The 16,028-nt window shown below is 44.2% G+C and overlaps 1 protein-coding gene across 4 annotated transcripts in view; it reads right to left on the bottom strand.

Moving 5' to 3' along the window:
- The window catches only part of GNG12 (G protein subunit gamma 12), a 128,777-nt gene that overhangs the window by 13,161 nt on the left and 99,588 nt on the right, over positions 1-16,028 (bottom strand). The window contains exon 1 of one of the 4 annotated variants that reach the window (XM_077776347.1): positions 401-631. The exons of the other annotated variants lie outside the window; for them this stretch is intronic. The gene's annotated coding sequence lies outside the window, so the exon portion shown is untranslated. Of the gene's footprint in view, positions 1-400; positions 632-16,028 lie in introns of those variants that run through there. 4 annotated transcript variants of the gene reach the window in all.

Here is a 16,028-nt window from a genome sequence, read left to right as displayed (position 1 = left end):
AGAGAGCTGTGATGACTGCGTAGTGGGTTCCTAACTTCACTGTGTATCTAGAACCTCTGAAGCACTTATTTAAAAAAAAAAATCAATAGGTCTGTGGCAGGGTCCAGGAATTTGTATTTAAAGCTTCCTCCGTGGTTCTGATTTGGTCCTCCTGAGAAACACCAATAACGATTGTCAGAGTCCTGGCTCTTGGTTCTACCCATGTTATTTTTGCCCGGAAATTAGAGTATGTCCATTGAAAAGAACGTCACTTCCTACCTATGCTTAACTTTCCAAAGTTCTGAACAAGCCTTAGAAAATACTAACTCCTTTTTAATGACCTTAATTTACAGGATTCAGTGTGCTTCAGTTTGAAATAGCTGTTATCGTCTAACATACTTCTTTGCTATAAAAGTCTCACCCGGGTTTCTGAACAGCCACTTCCTTCTGGAAAGTTTCTCCTCTTAGTGATGCTTGACTATCCTGTTCTTGCTTGTCCAATGATATTCCTTTCTACAATATGGCTCCTTCTTCTGACTCCATTTTCTCAGGGGCTCTGACCTGGAGGACTGATATCGCAGCGCGAACAAGGCTTTGACAGATAAATTTGGATCCTGGCTCATCACTTACTACACCTCAAGTTGGTTCACTTCTCTAAACTCCAGTTTCCTCATCTGTAAAATGAGAAAGGATATAATAATAGTACGTACTTCACAAGGTTGTTACCAGGAGGAAATAAAAGGATGTATGTACATTACACAGCACCTGCCTGACCCACACTGGTCCTCAGTAAGGTAGACAATGTTCTACCCTTATGACGTTAGCTATGACCAACGCACTTCGCATACAATCCTTTACCACAATCCCAACGTCTTAAGTGAAAGCCTATTTAACTTTACATGCAGGGGCGTCTGGGTGGCTCAGTCAGTTGCGTGTCCGGCTCTTGATTTCAGCTCAGGTCATGATCTCATAGTTTGTGGGTTGGAGTCCTGCGCTGGGGGCAGAGACAGTGCAGAGCCTGCTTGGGATTCTCTCTCTCCCTCTTTTTCTGCCCCTTCCCTGCTCACTCTCACTCAAAAAATAAACACTAAAATATTAAAAATAAATTTATGTGCAGCAGCTGCCCAGCTGCTTCAAACACAACACATGGAAAACCCAGTGAAATACCACTGCCTGCCTCAAACCTTTCTGATGTCCTTTTCTCTATGAGTGACACCCACTGTCCTGGTCATGAGGCATCCCTTTTGCCTCCTCCTAATTCCTTAGACCAACCAATAGAAATGTGAACCACATATGCAATCAAAATTTTTTCTAGTAGCCACATGGAAAAAAGAAAAAAGTAAACTTTTGATAGTTTCTTTAGATGAATATGACCAAAATCAAAATGTAATCCATGTAAGAAAACTAACAGATTTTTTTTCTTTTTGGTTACTAAATATTTAAAACTCGGTCTGCATTTTACAGGTACAGCACATCTTGATTTAGACTGGCCGCACTTTAAGTGTTCATGGGTCACAGTGGCTGCTTCACCAGACACTTTCCAAATTCTCTTGATCCCTACACATTAACAAACTCTTCATTTTTATTCTTCCCCATTCTCTCTGCTATTTCACCTCTGTCTGGACTCCCGGCACCTCAAGTTAGGGCCACAGTATCAGCCCCATAACAGGACTCATGCCTTTCATCTTTCCTTCTCCGATCTAATCTCTCCTGAACACTGTGTGCTCACATACAATGCCACTGTCAATTTATTTCCCCTGGTCTCAGAAAAGGATTCCCTGGGACCTGAGGAAAGTCCAGAGGGCTCAGCTTTGCAATCCAGATCCTCTCTAATATTTCTGCCACCAAAATAAAAACCTTCTCATCGCCAATGAAGCAATGGAGCCACGGAGAAGTGAGGTGTGTGCTTTGTGTCGAACACTAGCAAGCTGCTGGGGTGGGAGGGGAGCCCAGGCAGCCTGATTCCAGAGGCCAGGCCCAGAAGCTTCACTGCAATGCTGCTGTAGTGCCAGGGAGCTGTCACCGCACTCCCCATTTTGTCTGTGCGCTGTGTTTACCAGTCCTCTTGCAAGTATCTGAGCAAGTTCTGTGCCTGTTTCTCTTGGCCCATTTAAATACTCTCTTCTTGGGGCACGGGGTGGCTCAGATGGTTAACCGCCAACTTTGGCTCAGGTCATAAACTAATGGTTCGTGGGTTCGAGCCCTGTGTTGGGTTATTTGCTGACATCCTGGAGCCTGCTTTGGATTCTGTGTGTGTCTCTCTCTGTTCCTCCCCCACTCACATTCTCTCTCTCTCAAAAATAAGTAAACATTAAAAAAATAAAATAAATTCTCTCTTCTTTTAGGCCCTAGTTCACATTTTTATCTCTTCCAGGAAGGCCTCTCTGTTTCTGCTTGCGGTGATTTATGCCCTTTATGAATTCCTGCTAAATGCTTAAAGCTCAGGGGTTCAAGGACCCATAAGGGGATGGCCCAGGCATGAGAGAGGCAGGGAGCAGGAGGTGTGTGTACTTATGTTTACTCTTTCTGAAGGAAGACATATAGCTGTCATCCAGCACATTTATTTTGGTGCTAATGGTATAGCAGCTAATGCTTACTATTATGCAGCTGACTTTGTCTGTATGAGTATTTTCTTCCCACCAAACTGTGAGAAGTTTAGCTCAATAATAATAATATACCAGTCACATTTATTCATTACTTATTCTGTGCCGGGTGCTATACCAAATGGTCTATACCGTTATTAGTTTATTTACTATTATCTGCAACTGTAAGACCTCAGCTTTATCATACCTGTCAAGACTAACGCTCAAGTTAAATAATTTGCTCAAGATCAGATAGCTAGTTAAGTTGTAGAGAAGGAATTTGAACTCAGATCTCGCCTACTTCAAAGCCACACCCTTAACCAGACAGGTGAGTTATCTCACGCCATCTTCCTGTCATATTGACTAATGCAGAGAATGGGGCCTCAATAAACAGTTGGGTAAGAGGTAGCAACCAACACATCAGCCAGGGAACCTCTCACCGTAGCCTGTTTGTGTCGTGTGTTTGTTTTCTTAGAAACAGGATACACCCTGCTGCTCCTTCCCACAAGTATCCCACAAAATATGGACTGTTCCAAGCCAAAGGTTACCCACCTGTTTGGTTCCTTTCACAGCTTTGAGAAGCCTGGGTGGAGTCGCCGGGACTCCAATGCATTTGACGGGGTCAGTTGCCCGTGACCATTCACCTTCAGCATGGGCTGGCCACTTGGGTAGCACCCACATTCGAGGGCAATGCTGCATTGCTCTGTACCCCCATACTGGGCCCCAAACAGGTTTTCAGCCAGTGAAGGGGGGCGGTAGGGAGCAGCTGTGTGATGGTGACCTGCAGGGGTGCAGGACCCAGCCAAAGGATGTGTTTACAGTCAATGACGAGTAGGACCTTTGCAAACAAGTTTTCCTCTCTACTTAACATAGCAAGGCTGCTTGAGAAATGATTGGCTCATATCTGCATGGCTGGCTTACAGGATAGCTGGCGATCTCGTCTGTTAATAAATACATGGATGAATTCTACAATTATTTAATATTCAACACAAAAGCTAACAGTTACAGAGTGATTTTTCTGTGCTAGGCTCTGTGTTATGGGCTTTATTTAAGTTGTTACATTTCCTCTGAAAAAAAACTTATTATTTCATTAACTAGTTTTTAAAATTTAAAAACAGTATGTTGCTAGGAAAAATTTTAAACAACAAATTTACCCAAAGGGTATACAATAAAAATTGGCTGTCCTACTCTAGACTTCCTGAGGTGCTCACTGTTATCAGTTCCTCTTGGCACCTTCTGAAGACATCCTATGCACATACAAGCAGGATTATTTACATATCTCTCTTAAAAATACAAATGGGAGCATGTTATATGCATGGTGTGTAGCCTAGTTTTTATTTTTTTATTTTTTACTTTAACTAACTCTTTACTCTGGAGATTATGGCGAAGGTGGGATTATTAAACGCTTTCCCAATGAGGAAATCAAAGTTCTCTGGGATACCTAGCGAGTAAGTGCCAGGGCCGAAATGAACCTTAGTGTTCCTAACATTACTGCACACTGTAGCCACCGGCAGGCCCCATATTAGGGAGCTTTCCGGGGCGGGAAGGAGGAAGTGGGAATGATGATAGAAGCAGGAAACAAATCTCCTGCCTTAAAAGGGCTCATTGTTGGGGTGCCTGGGTGGCTTAGTCGGTTAAGTGTCCGACTTTCGCTTAGGTCATGATCTCGCGGTTCGTGGGTTCAAGTCCCGCGTTGGACTCTGTGCTGACTGCTAGCTCAGAGCCTGGAGCCTGTTTCAGAGTCTGTGACTCCCTCTCTCTCTGACCCTCCCCTGCTCACGCTGTCTCTCTCTCTCTCTCCTAGAAATAAATAAAATACATTAAAAAATTAAAAAAAAAAAGGGCTCATTGTTTCAGGGGCAAATGATGCTATATGGAGTGAGAGAATGATTTCCAAACAACATAAGAACATATTCGAATTACAGTTCCCTGGTACACTGAGGTGCTAAGCATTTGTGAAGAGAAGCATTCTCAGAGTGGGGAGTGGCCCCAGTGGAGAAGTCCCATAGACTGGTGAGTCTCTACACCAGCACACAGCAACATCGCCAGTGGGAACTTCTTACAAATGAGGATTCTTGGGGCACTTAGTTAGCTCAGTCGGTTAAGTATCCAACTCTTGATTTCAGGTCAGGTCATGATCTCATGGTTCATGGGATTGAGCCCCACGTTGGGCTCTGTGCTGTTACGAAGCCTGCTTGGGATTCTCTCCAACCCCACACCGCCTCTGCCCCTTCCCCACTTGTGAACATGTGGGGGCATGCTCTCTCAAAATAAATAAACATTAAAAAAAAAAAAAAGTAAAGAGAAGGGCACCTGCGTGGCTGAGTTGGTTAAGCATCTGACTTTGGCTCAGTTCATGACNTATAAGAAAAAAAAAATAAAAAAAAAAAAAAAAAAATTAAAAAAAAAGAAAAGAAAAGAGAAATGAGGATTCTCAACCCCTGACCTGGACCTCCTGATTCAGAAACTCTGGAGGTGGGGCTCCAAGCAGTCTGTAGTTTAAGCCCACCATGTGGTTCAGATGCTCACGGATGAAGAACCACTATGTTAAAAGGAGGTGATTTCTGAATTAGAACTTTTGAAACAGGAGTAGAATCTAGCTTTTAAATAAATCAATAGTTGGCCTATTTAAACCAAGCTTAGTCCATATCTCTGGCATTATCCTAGGACCAAACTGAGGCACATAGCCTTTACATTGAGGAAGTTATTCTTGGCAAAGGACATAGGACCAAATCTGTCAAAGGAAAGAGGTATACATTCCAAACTCTGACCTGTGGTAATGTTGTCTGTGGACTTTTTGGTGCCCACACCCGGAGAACTGGTACCGTCCTTTCCATCTCTGTGACCAACTGGGAGTCCTTCCCATCAGCCTTCCTGGACCCCTACCACCTGCCCTGGCTGAGCAGGGATGGAGGTGGTCTACAATGGGATCCCTTGTCCAGGATATTCTCTACAACAGAGCTGTTCTACCCTCAAAGGCAGAAGAACGGAGACATTCTGGATTCCGGTCATAAAGGCCTAGCATCTGATCTACAAGCAGAGGGCATGCTTTCTGATATTGCTAAGCAGACAGACGTTCACTTACTTGCCTGCAGTCCATTTAAACAAACCATCCAAACACTTAATGAGATGGCTGGAAGCAAAGAAACAGGCGAATGCTGCTGCATCCATTTTAGATTAAGAGGTGACCAGACAGCTGTTTTGCTTTGAAGGGGCCAGCTGCTTGCAGGCACTGGAGGCGCAGGGTGAGGAGAGAAGGCTAAGACGGCTGAGAAGAGTCTACAGTCACGGCAGGGGCCAAGCCACCTAACAGACAAGGCATGTGGCATCTACCAGACCGGTAGTTAAAGGGCTTAGGACTCCCAACAGGATGGAAGAAGTGTTGGAAAAATAAGGAATAAAAGTACAATAAAGTATGACAAAGGTAAGCATAAGGAGCTTGGGGAGGGGAAGGTCAGTGGGGACTTGGGAGAGCAGAGAGGTGTATGAAGGATACATTTCTTCAATGAATCAATCCTTGAAGGGAAGGAACTGGGTAGGTGCTGGCCGAGGGGTGAAGAGAATTTCAGAATGGATATGGAGGGAGCAGCAGAGAGTAGGTTAAAGCTGACTCTGTTATGTGAAAATGGGAACTCCAAAGGCTTCTGAGCAGAAGTGACAGACATAGGGAGTATTATCGGAAGAACCGAGCAACCTTGGATAGAACAGAACTGGGAGACAGAGAAAGACAAGACAGACTATTTCCATGGAAGGTCTAGGGGCAGGCAACATGGTAAAGAGCCCAGGCTTTGGGGTCAGATGGAACTGGGTTCAAATCTGGTCTGTGTCGCTTAGTGTTGCAAAATGTGGAATGAATGACTTAGCCTCGCTGAACTCCTAGGTTCTCTGCCAGTCACATGGGATAAACAAGAGTGCCTACCTTTCAGGACTGTAACGATTAAATGCAATTCAAAAAGAGCTTGGCATACAGAAACCACCCAATGGTATCTGTCCCCATCATTATTACTCCTAGGATTTCATCAAACAGATGAAGGTGACCAAAACACAAAGAAAGAGCTGGATACAAGAGCTAGGAGATGTTAAAATGAACAAGACATCCTTCTTGGGACTAAATGGGGGTTGACAGCCCAGAAATAGTGGTTTAGCATTACACTGGAGGGAGGGCCTGAGGAAAAGGGCAGGGAGCTTCCTGGGGTCTTCCTCTCAAGGTGTGGATAAAAAGGGCAGATTTAAAGGAGCAGATAGGGGGTCAATGGAGCTGCCAGGACAGGGCGACACTAGCAGGGGCAGCTAGGAGGAGAAAGGNTCCCAGAAAACATACTAGAAGGATATATATTCTAAAATGTAGCTATTGCTAGGCAGTGAGAACTGGGGGGTTTTTAGGGATGTTTCTATGCACTCCTGCAGTTTGTAAGGTTTTGCTTTTTTGGTCTCACCAGCTAACACTTCTACAGCACGTTGTACACTTGCCAAGCATCCTAACACCTTTATAGGTACGAACTCACTTACTCCTCAAAACAATGCTATGAGGTTGTTACTATTGCTTTTCCTAGTTCAGGATTAAATGCAGAGGAGCCGGTACTCTGATTTCGGCAGCCTTGTTCCAGAGTCTGTGCTTGCAACCACATGTGATATTTTTACAATTAAAATAAACAAATAAATAAATCCCAGCATTTGTTACTCACAAAACCAGGAGGAAGGCCAGATATTAGCCACTTTGGGGGCGGGGAGGTTGAGGAAAGAGGTTGCAACCATAGCTCATGGGACTGGGTGGTTAAGGGGTTCCTGGGGACCCCTGGGTGAGCTTTCCAGAGCACCAAGGGAACAGAGGTCAAATGATAAGGGGCACAAGAGAGAACTATGAATTCAAGAACTCAGTCAGTGAGTTCGGGAATACTTAGAGAAGCGGCAGTGTAGCGAAGACAAGGAACTAGACGGGAACTCTGAGGGTTGGGAGGATTGTTTCGAGAGAGGGCTGTCATCTGAGCATTGTCAAAGGCAGAGGAGGAGCATTGAGCAACCAGGGAGAGTGTGAGGAAGCTAGAGAGGTTAAATGAGGGCCAGCGAGCATGGGCTCACGTCAGAGCTCCCGGATGAGGGAAAGAGGTGTGGAAGACACAGAGCTGGAAAAGCAGGGGGCAGGCACTTAGCAGCTCTGGCCAGGAGGGAGCTTACAGGTGGGAAGCAAAGGGAAACCAAGCAGGGGTGCATACAAACAACATGGGTGAAATCTCTCAGACCTCATACTGAGCAAAGGAAGCCAGGCACAAAGAGCACTCACTGTCTAATTCCATGCAAAGAAAGTTCAGGGCATTTCTCAACATCAGGCATCACCATTAAGAAAAACCCCAGTTGGGGCTCCTGGATGGCTCAGTCGGTTGAGCGTCCCACTCTTGATTTCAGTTAAGGTCATGGTGCCAGCATCGTGGGATCAAGCCCTGCGTCAGGCTCCGCACTATGCGTGGAAACTGCTTAAGATTCTCTCTCTCCCTCTGTCCCTCTCCCCTGCTTGTGTTTGATCTCTCTTTTGCTCTTTCTCTCAAATTAAAGAAAAATCACAGTTGCATATAATCACCTTATAGCATTATTTTACAGAATCAAAGACAAGTGTTATTAGAGACTTTGTCAGGTCATTTCACAGGCAAAGTTGAACAAAAACAGATCTCTATGGACAAAAAAAAAGTTCAGGGCAAAAGAAATGTGCGGTGATGGAAACTAGGTGAACGGGGAGAGTGGGGAAGGGGATGGAGGAAGCAGGACTGGTCATTTGAGTCACGGGCTGATTGTTGAAGTTGGGTGATAGGTATACAGGATTCATTGTGTATCACTGTATAGGTTTCAAAATTTCAAGAATTAAAGGTTAAAATCAAAATTTTATGATCCTAAACACTTCGTAGCCCATAACACAATAATAATCAGCACTATAACATGAGCCCTGGCATTAAAGAATGGAAGCTACGTTAATTATTATCTACCATTTCCTCCTCCAGATCATGATATAGCAAGTATGTCCAATGTCCACAGTGCAGAGGAAGTCATTGCCTTTTGAGGAGTTACACTGAGGACTAAAAGAGCCACAATCCGGACCCTTTGCCCATTTTACACAGATGGCAAAGTTAACCGGCCAGGAAATGCTGCTCCTTGCATTCACTCACGAAAACAAAAGGCCGTGGTCCACATGCCCATAACCATAATGCCACTAGACAAAATAGTATTCTTACTTTTCCTTTCCTCTTTCATCTCATTCCATCCTTCCATTAACTACATTCATTCCATTTCATCCTTCCGTTAACTACAGCAGGAAACATGTCCTACCTCCTTTCCAGCGTGTCCGGACTTGATAACTGCTCTGAGGAAAAGCAAAATCTATGGAATTCCCAGGGTGACCAGCAAGATGAACTTTCTGCGCTGGCCCTCACAGTTCAAAGTACTTGTTATTTTGTATGCAGGTTCCCCAAAACATTAAAAATAGGTTCCCCAACACATGATCCAGTAATTCTACTACTGGGTATTTACCCAAAGAAAATGAAAACACTAATTTGAAAAGTTTATGCACCCCTATGTTTTCTGTAGCATTATTTACTACAGCCAAGATATGGAAACAACCAACATCTCTCTGCCCACAGAGAGATGAATGAATAGAGATGTTGTCTATACATACAATGGAATATTATTTAGTCACAAAGAGAGAATGAAATCTTACCATTTGCAACAACATGAATGACCTATAGGGTATTTTGTTAAGTGAAGTAAGTCATTGGCCTTGGCAGGAAGTGACAGCTTTGTAATTTTTCCTCTTCATAATTTTGGAAATGAAAGGGATGATATAGTCTTGGGGCTGGGCACAGAGGCAGAAACTCAATAAATACTTTACCATAAATGGTAAATGATAAACAATAGATGATGACATAAGGATCTGTGGCAGTATCTTAGGTGGGCCTACGGTTAAGGCCTGAACCCAGTGTATGAACATCAGAATTTCTGAAATAAATGGGATCATGTCACATGACAAAAGGATTCCTTCAGAGGGGCGCCTGGGTGGCTCAGTTGGTTAAGCATCCAACTCTTGATTTTGGCTCAGGTCATGGTCTCATGGTTTGTGAGTTTGAGCCCAGAATCAGGCTCTTCACTGACAGCACAGGACCTGCTTGGGATTCTCTCTCTGCTCCCTCCCCTGCCCCTGTGCACGTGCATGCACACACAGGCATGCGGACACACACACACACATTCTCTCTCACAATAAATATATATTTAAACAAAAAACACAAACAGATTCCTTCACATAATACTTTCCCAGATGCATTATCTACTGGACCAAGAGGTTAAGTCAGAGAAATTCATTATTTAGCTCTGATTCTAACTACATATCAATTAGGAGCCATATTAAACAACCCTGAACTATAATATAACATTTTACACAACTGCTTCTCTGCCTTGAGCACAGTTCTACTTGGTTTCCAAAATACAATACTAGTGTGTATATGGTCCTCCTTCCTGTACGTATGAAAGGGAGGGTGGTACTGACTTGACTTTAGGACACCTGTGACCCTTGGTGTCAAAAGCAGGTCCTTATTGGGCCTTAGTACATTTTTCCCATTAAGGATAGATACAGGAAAGTAAAATTATGCTGCTGCAAGCCCTGGGAAGAAAGAAGTAGCTCCAAATGCCTCCACTGCTTAAATTTACCTGTGCAGGTCGGGTGCTTAAAGTGGAGGGCAGGAAGGCTGCTTCCCAAGGGCAATTGACTTTATGAGTGGCCTTGGGCATAATATACGCTGGCAAGCAAATCCTAGTAGTTCGCAAAATTAATACTTTTTATTCATTCATGTATTTAACTATAAAGTTCCTTAAACTTTTCCAACACTTAATGAATCCAGGGATTAAACTCCTGAGAGAGATCATAGGAGATCAGCATTTAGCTGTCTGTGGCCAAATACGAGTTCTAAAAGGTTGAGCTGATTTTATCATAAGTTTGTCCTTGGGATATTTTCAAAAGTGCATGAGATTCTGTGGGACACTTTTATGCAGAGTGTAAGTCAAAATAAATGGCACATGTTTATATTACATGTAGAAATTAGGAGATCAATTTTAGACTGAGTTAACCATGCATCCAAGTCTTAACAAAGAGCTATTACCTGTCAGGGTCAGCATTTATAAATGAACTGACTCAGTGACCCCATGACCCCTAGAGGCCTGTGCCTTCCCTTACCAATGAAAATCATACCAAGCTCAGTTCTGGGAAAAGACACTTTGGCATCACATGCAGATGTGGCCACATGTTTGTAGATTACTTCTGCCTTTACCCAATGTAGAATCTGATACTCTATTTCTTTTCTTTTTTTTTAAAATTGATAGNCTGGCAGTCGGCACAGAGCCCGACGCGGGCCGGAACCCACGAACCGCGAGATCATGACCCAAGCGAAAGTCGGACGCTTAACCGACTAAGCCACCCAGGTGCCCCGACATTCTTGTTGATACTCTATTTCTAATGTAGTAAGCCTGATATAATGATAATGCTATTAAAAGACTGCAATTTATAAAGTGCTTTCTCATATACTGTCTATATTAGATGGGGTCAATTAACTGCTGAATTGTATTTTAACTTTCTCCTTATGGACTTGTGTGAACCGCTTGAATTTAGCTCGCAAATTTATGCAATTAGTAAGATATTTTTGCAGATAACTGGTAAAATATTGGAATCCTTTTACCTCATGAGACTTCTGTTTCTTAGTAGCCTGTCAGGTGCTTCCCCTCTTAATATGTAGTATATTTTCACTTTTAATATATGCATGCTTCTTTTTCACTGTTATTATTTTTTTAGTGTTTTACTTATTTTGAGGGAGCGCAAGTGGAGGAGGGGCAGAGAGAGGGGGACAGAGGACCTGAAGAGGGCTCTGTGCTGACAGCAGCGAGCCCAACTTGGGCTTGAATTCAAGAACCGCGAGATCATGACCTGAGCTGAAGTCGGACACTCAACTGACTGAGCCACCCAAGTGCCCCCACATGCTTCTTGAGTGGAGGGAAGGATTGGTTTTTCCTCTCTTAAATATAACCCAGTCGATGACATTTTCTTAGAAGCAGATTCTACCCACACTTAAGAGGTAATGTGGAGCAAAAGGCAGAAACCACAAAGTGACTAGAAATTGGATTTCTAACAGGGCTCCCTTTCAGAATCACCTGGGCAGCTTTTCCAATGCACCCACATTCCAAACCTCACTCCCACACCTCTGGAATATCAGGGGTAGGTCCTGGCAAAAGCTACAGGTGATGTGGATGTGTACTCTAGGGAAAGAGCCACAGGACTTGAATGCAGCAGAGCTATTAAGGTACAATTCCCGGGCCTCCCTGATGGCTCTGCCTGAATTAATTAAGCTGGTGGCTTGGCCAAGTCATTTCCTCTTTCTGGGCCTCTGCTTCCTTATCCTTAAAAAGGGAGAACAATAGAAGTGCTATGTGCCTCTTCTATGCATCTTTCTTTTTTAATTTTTAAATTTGAATATAGCTGACACACAGTCACATCAGTTTCTGTTCACAACATAGTGAATCAACTTCTCTATACTTTATGCCACGCTCACCACATGTGTCTGTCACCATACGCTATCACAATACCACTGACTATATTCCCTGTGCTGTACCCTTCATCCTGTGACTTATTCATCCCAGACCTGGAAGCCTGTATCTTCCACTCCCCTTCCCCCATTCTGCCCTCCCCAACCCCCTCCCCTCTGGCAACCATCAGTTTATTTTCTGTATTTATAGGTCTATTTCTGCTTTTTATTTATTTATTTATTCATATATATATATATTTATTTTTATTTTTTTAAGATTCCACATGATCTTCCCTTTCTTGCTCTTCAGAACTACCCAAATGACTGGTCTAAGCCCTTAAGTTATCTATTATCATAATGACCAAGGCAGGGATATATGTGCCACTAAAATAGACCAGGTAGAGGACACAGCTGCATCTAGTGCCCTGAAAGAATTATGCACGTGGGAGAGAAGGGTCAGTACAGAACTGCTCCTGAAGCCCCCAAAGACATTACAATTGGGGACTGGCCTAAGTGAGCGAGGGACAGGACTGCTTTCCCACTGAGTGGGTTTTAAAGCTAGCTAGCAAGACTGCTGGAGAGAAAACGGTGTCTATAGGCGTTTAAAAATAAAGCCACACCCACAAATACAGTAAGTTCTTTTAGCCAGGATGTTCTGGGAAAGGGTATCAGAGTAAACTGAAATTTCTGGTTGAGTTACCATGTGCAAGGGCACACTGTTGCCAGTTTTCAAAGATAACAGCACAATATGCACATAACCTTGGACATAACTGGTGGTTAAGAAGGCACTTCCGTGAAATTTCATGATTCTAGATAAAGCTGAAGAACTCTTTGAACAAGTCCATTTTCTGGCATCGACACTGCTGGACTGTCCCATCCTCCTGACTCAACCCCTGTCCTCTCTGGTCACATCTTCACGTTTCTAATCATACTCTGTCTCCAGCCCGATACCTTCCCCTGTCCAAGTCCTTGAAGATTCTGCCCGAGTGCCTGTTTTTCCTCTGTCCAGTCTCTCTTTCGTTGGCTCCCAAGGGCTGGCAGAGGCATCTATATCTGGCCCTGCACCTGTCTGGAAGACCCCTGTCCAAACAGCCCTGCCTGCTCCTGAAACTCACCAGAGGTCTGACTCCCCCTCTTTGACACAGAGAGTCCTTCACTGGATTTGGCTTCCCAATCTCCCTGCTAATAAAACAGCCTTTATTACAGTTCTCTAGACTCAAGACATTAGCTCTGGTTCTGAGACCCTCCCCTTGCTCCCTGACATCCAGTGAGGTGACCACTCCTGCATGTTCTATTTTCCAATCCACAGTTTCCTCCCTGGTGGCCCTGCGCCCGGCCTTCCGGTCAGGCCCTCCCTATGTGTGCTGGGAGAGAGACAGCAGCGGCCTTGGTGTTCTTGGTTTCCCTGAGGTCTCCCCCAACAGCTGTCCACCTGTGAGATAGCTGGTGGCAGGCCAGCAATCCTAGATAATGGCAAAAGCTAATCAACAGCTAAGAGCTCTCTTGCTCTGCTGGAGGGTGGCTGGGAATGCACAGCCCAGAGCACTGCCACAACTCAGCCTTCCCTTCTCTCTCCCCTGTGGCAGACAGAGAGCTCTAAATTTCTGCTCCTTAAAAACCATCAACTGGTTGGTGGGCATGTAAATTATGGCAGTATTCACTTGGGCAGAACAGCTACATGTTGCCATTTGAGTCCTAGGTGAATACTAACAGAAATGTGTTCAAAAAAAGATGTGCATTAAGATGTCCAGAGCAACACCATTCATAACAGCCCCCAAATGGAAGCTGCCCCAATGACCAAAACCGGAGGAACAGTAACTCACTCAATGGAATACTCTACAGCAAACGACAACAAACGAGCTTCAAATACATGCAGCAATATGGATGAATCTCACAAACATGATGCTAACTGAAAGCCAGACTCTTAAAAGAATATATACCATAGGTGCCTGTTAAGTACAAAACTGGGGTAAACTAATCTATGCTGTTAGACATCAGGCTCATGGTTATTTTTAAAGGAGAAGGTGGCAAAGGGGGTACTAGGGGGCTTTTCAAGTACTGGCTACATGTGTGTATTTAGCCACAGGCATGGGTGGGGGGAAATTACGCTTATGATCTGGGTAAGTAGCTGCATGAGATTATACTTCAATAAAAAGTTAAACAAAACCATCAACTGCCCCCAATGAACTGCTGAACCAAACTAACTTTCACTGTTGCTCAAAAGCCCATTACAATATGACTCTAACTCACCTTTCTNTTTTTTTTTTGCTTTAGGGATTCTTTGCCTCTAAAGAGTCCAAGAACTGTCTGTGAAGTGCTGTAGGTATGTACATTTTCTGGGGAAAGGGTCCATAGCATTGATCCATCCAAAAGAGGAAAAGACAAATCATCCTACTTGTAGCAAATGCAAAGGATCTCTGAAACTGAACTTTGTGACTTGTTCTGTTAGTTTCAGAAAGCCCTGGCCCCTCCCACCTTCCCCTGTTGAGATTCCACCCCTGCTTTTGGGTCATGTCAGGTTACCTCTACTACCAAGTCTCTGATGATCCTCTACCCTAAAACTACCCTCTCCCTCTCTCCCACAACTGTTTACCAGGGTCTGCTCTGATCCTCACCCAAGCACGGAGCATGTACAAATAAACAAATCCTCCAGGAGCTTTCAGTCCAGTAGAGGGAAAACAGATGTATCCACAAATAACTTTAAGTAGAAAAGTATCAGAAGAGAGAGAGGTCAGTCCAAGGTGGGTTCAGGGTTCCTTCTGGCTGGGGGAAATCTGGGCAGGCTTTGTGGAGGAGGTGACACAGCTTTGCATGATTTGGAGCTGAGAAGGAAGGGCATTCTAAACAGAAGGGCAAAGGCTAGAGCCATGAAAGCCCTGGTGTTGTGCAGGGAAGGTCAGGTATTTAGCCCAGAGCAGAGACATTATGAAGAAGAGCTAGAAGGGATGTGAGATGGGGGTCATAAGGTTGGCTGCCAGGCTCTGAAGTTTGAACTTTTACGCTGTAGGCAACTGAGAACCACTGAAAAATTTTGAGCAGGGAATATGATCAGAGATGTGCTTCCTTGTTATGTCAGATGCCTGGAGATGGTCTGTTCCTCCTCTAAGGTTCTAAACCCCATTGTTCTGTTTGTGTGGCACTGAGCTGCCTCTGCTTTGTAAAGTGGTTATTTTCGTGCTCCGTTTCTGTGCTCCCCACCCCCACTGGACTTAAGCTAATGACAAAAATGGTTTTAGTGCTAGCATACGGTCTTACACATGGTAGCACTCAATAAATATTTACTTAACAAATCAATGTGCAATGTCTACTTAAAATGGTTTTTGAATGAATGAGGAAAGAAAGTGGGAAAATGGGAAAGAAAAGACATACAAATGAGCCGGCCAGTTCAGGTGCTCCATTCAAACTTAAGATTGATAGGTTCGAGGTCTATGCCTAAATGTTCACTGCTCTGAATGACCGGCATCTGAAGGAAAACTCCACAAACACAAAGAACGTTTAAACTTCCTCAAGGCCCTTCAGGAAGTGTACGTGGGGGTATGTTCTTAAATGAATGCTGACAGTCCTCTAGGGAGGTCCTCAGAATCAAAGGGACTCTCCTTCCAGGAGAGTCTGGCTGAATGCTTAGCACGCAGCACATGGAATCTGGGAGTCCAGCCTCACCCTGGGCCCTGTTTCCTGATTTCAGGGGCATCTGGGAAGGTGGGGAAAAGAGACAGACTGTTCCACCTCTCAGGTCCTTATCTATAAAAAAGGAATTTCTGGGACAGCAAATACTCCAAATGCTGCAAAGAAAGGGGCCCTGCATGCAAATCAAAAGAGAAAGAGAAATCTGCCCAGACGCTGCAGGTGCCCTAGCACAGTGCTGCTCATAAGAAGTCTACCAGATCAGCTTCTCTTTGTTTATCAGCACCTTTTCCCT

This window comes from Crocuta crocuta, unplaced genomic scaffold (genome assembly GCF_008692635.1).
Source record: "Crocuta crocuta isolate KB4526 unplaced genomic scaffold, BGI_CrCroc_1.0 scaffold17, whole genome shotgun sequence".
Taxonomy (NCBI): domain Eukaryota; kingdom Metazoa; phylum Chordata; class Mammalia; order Carnivora; family Hyaenidae; genus Crocuta; species Crocuta crocuta.
The sequence above is the reverse complement of the archived record's forward strand: the minus strand, read 5'-3'. Positions and strand labels throughout refer to the sequence as shown.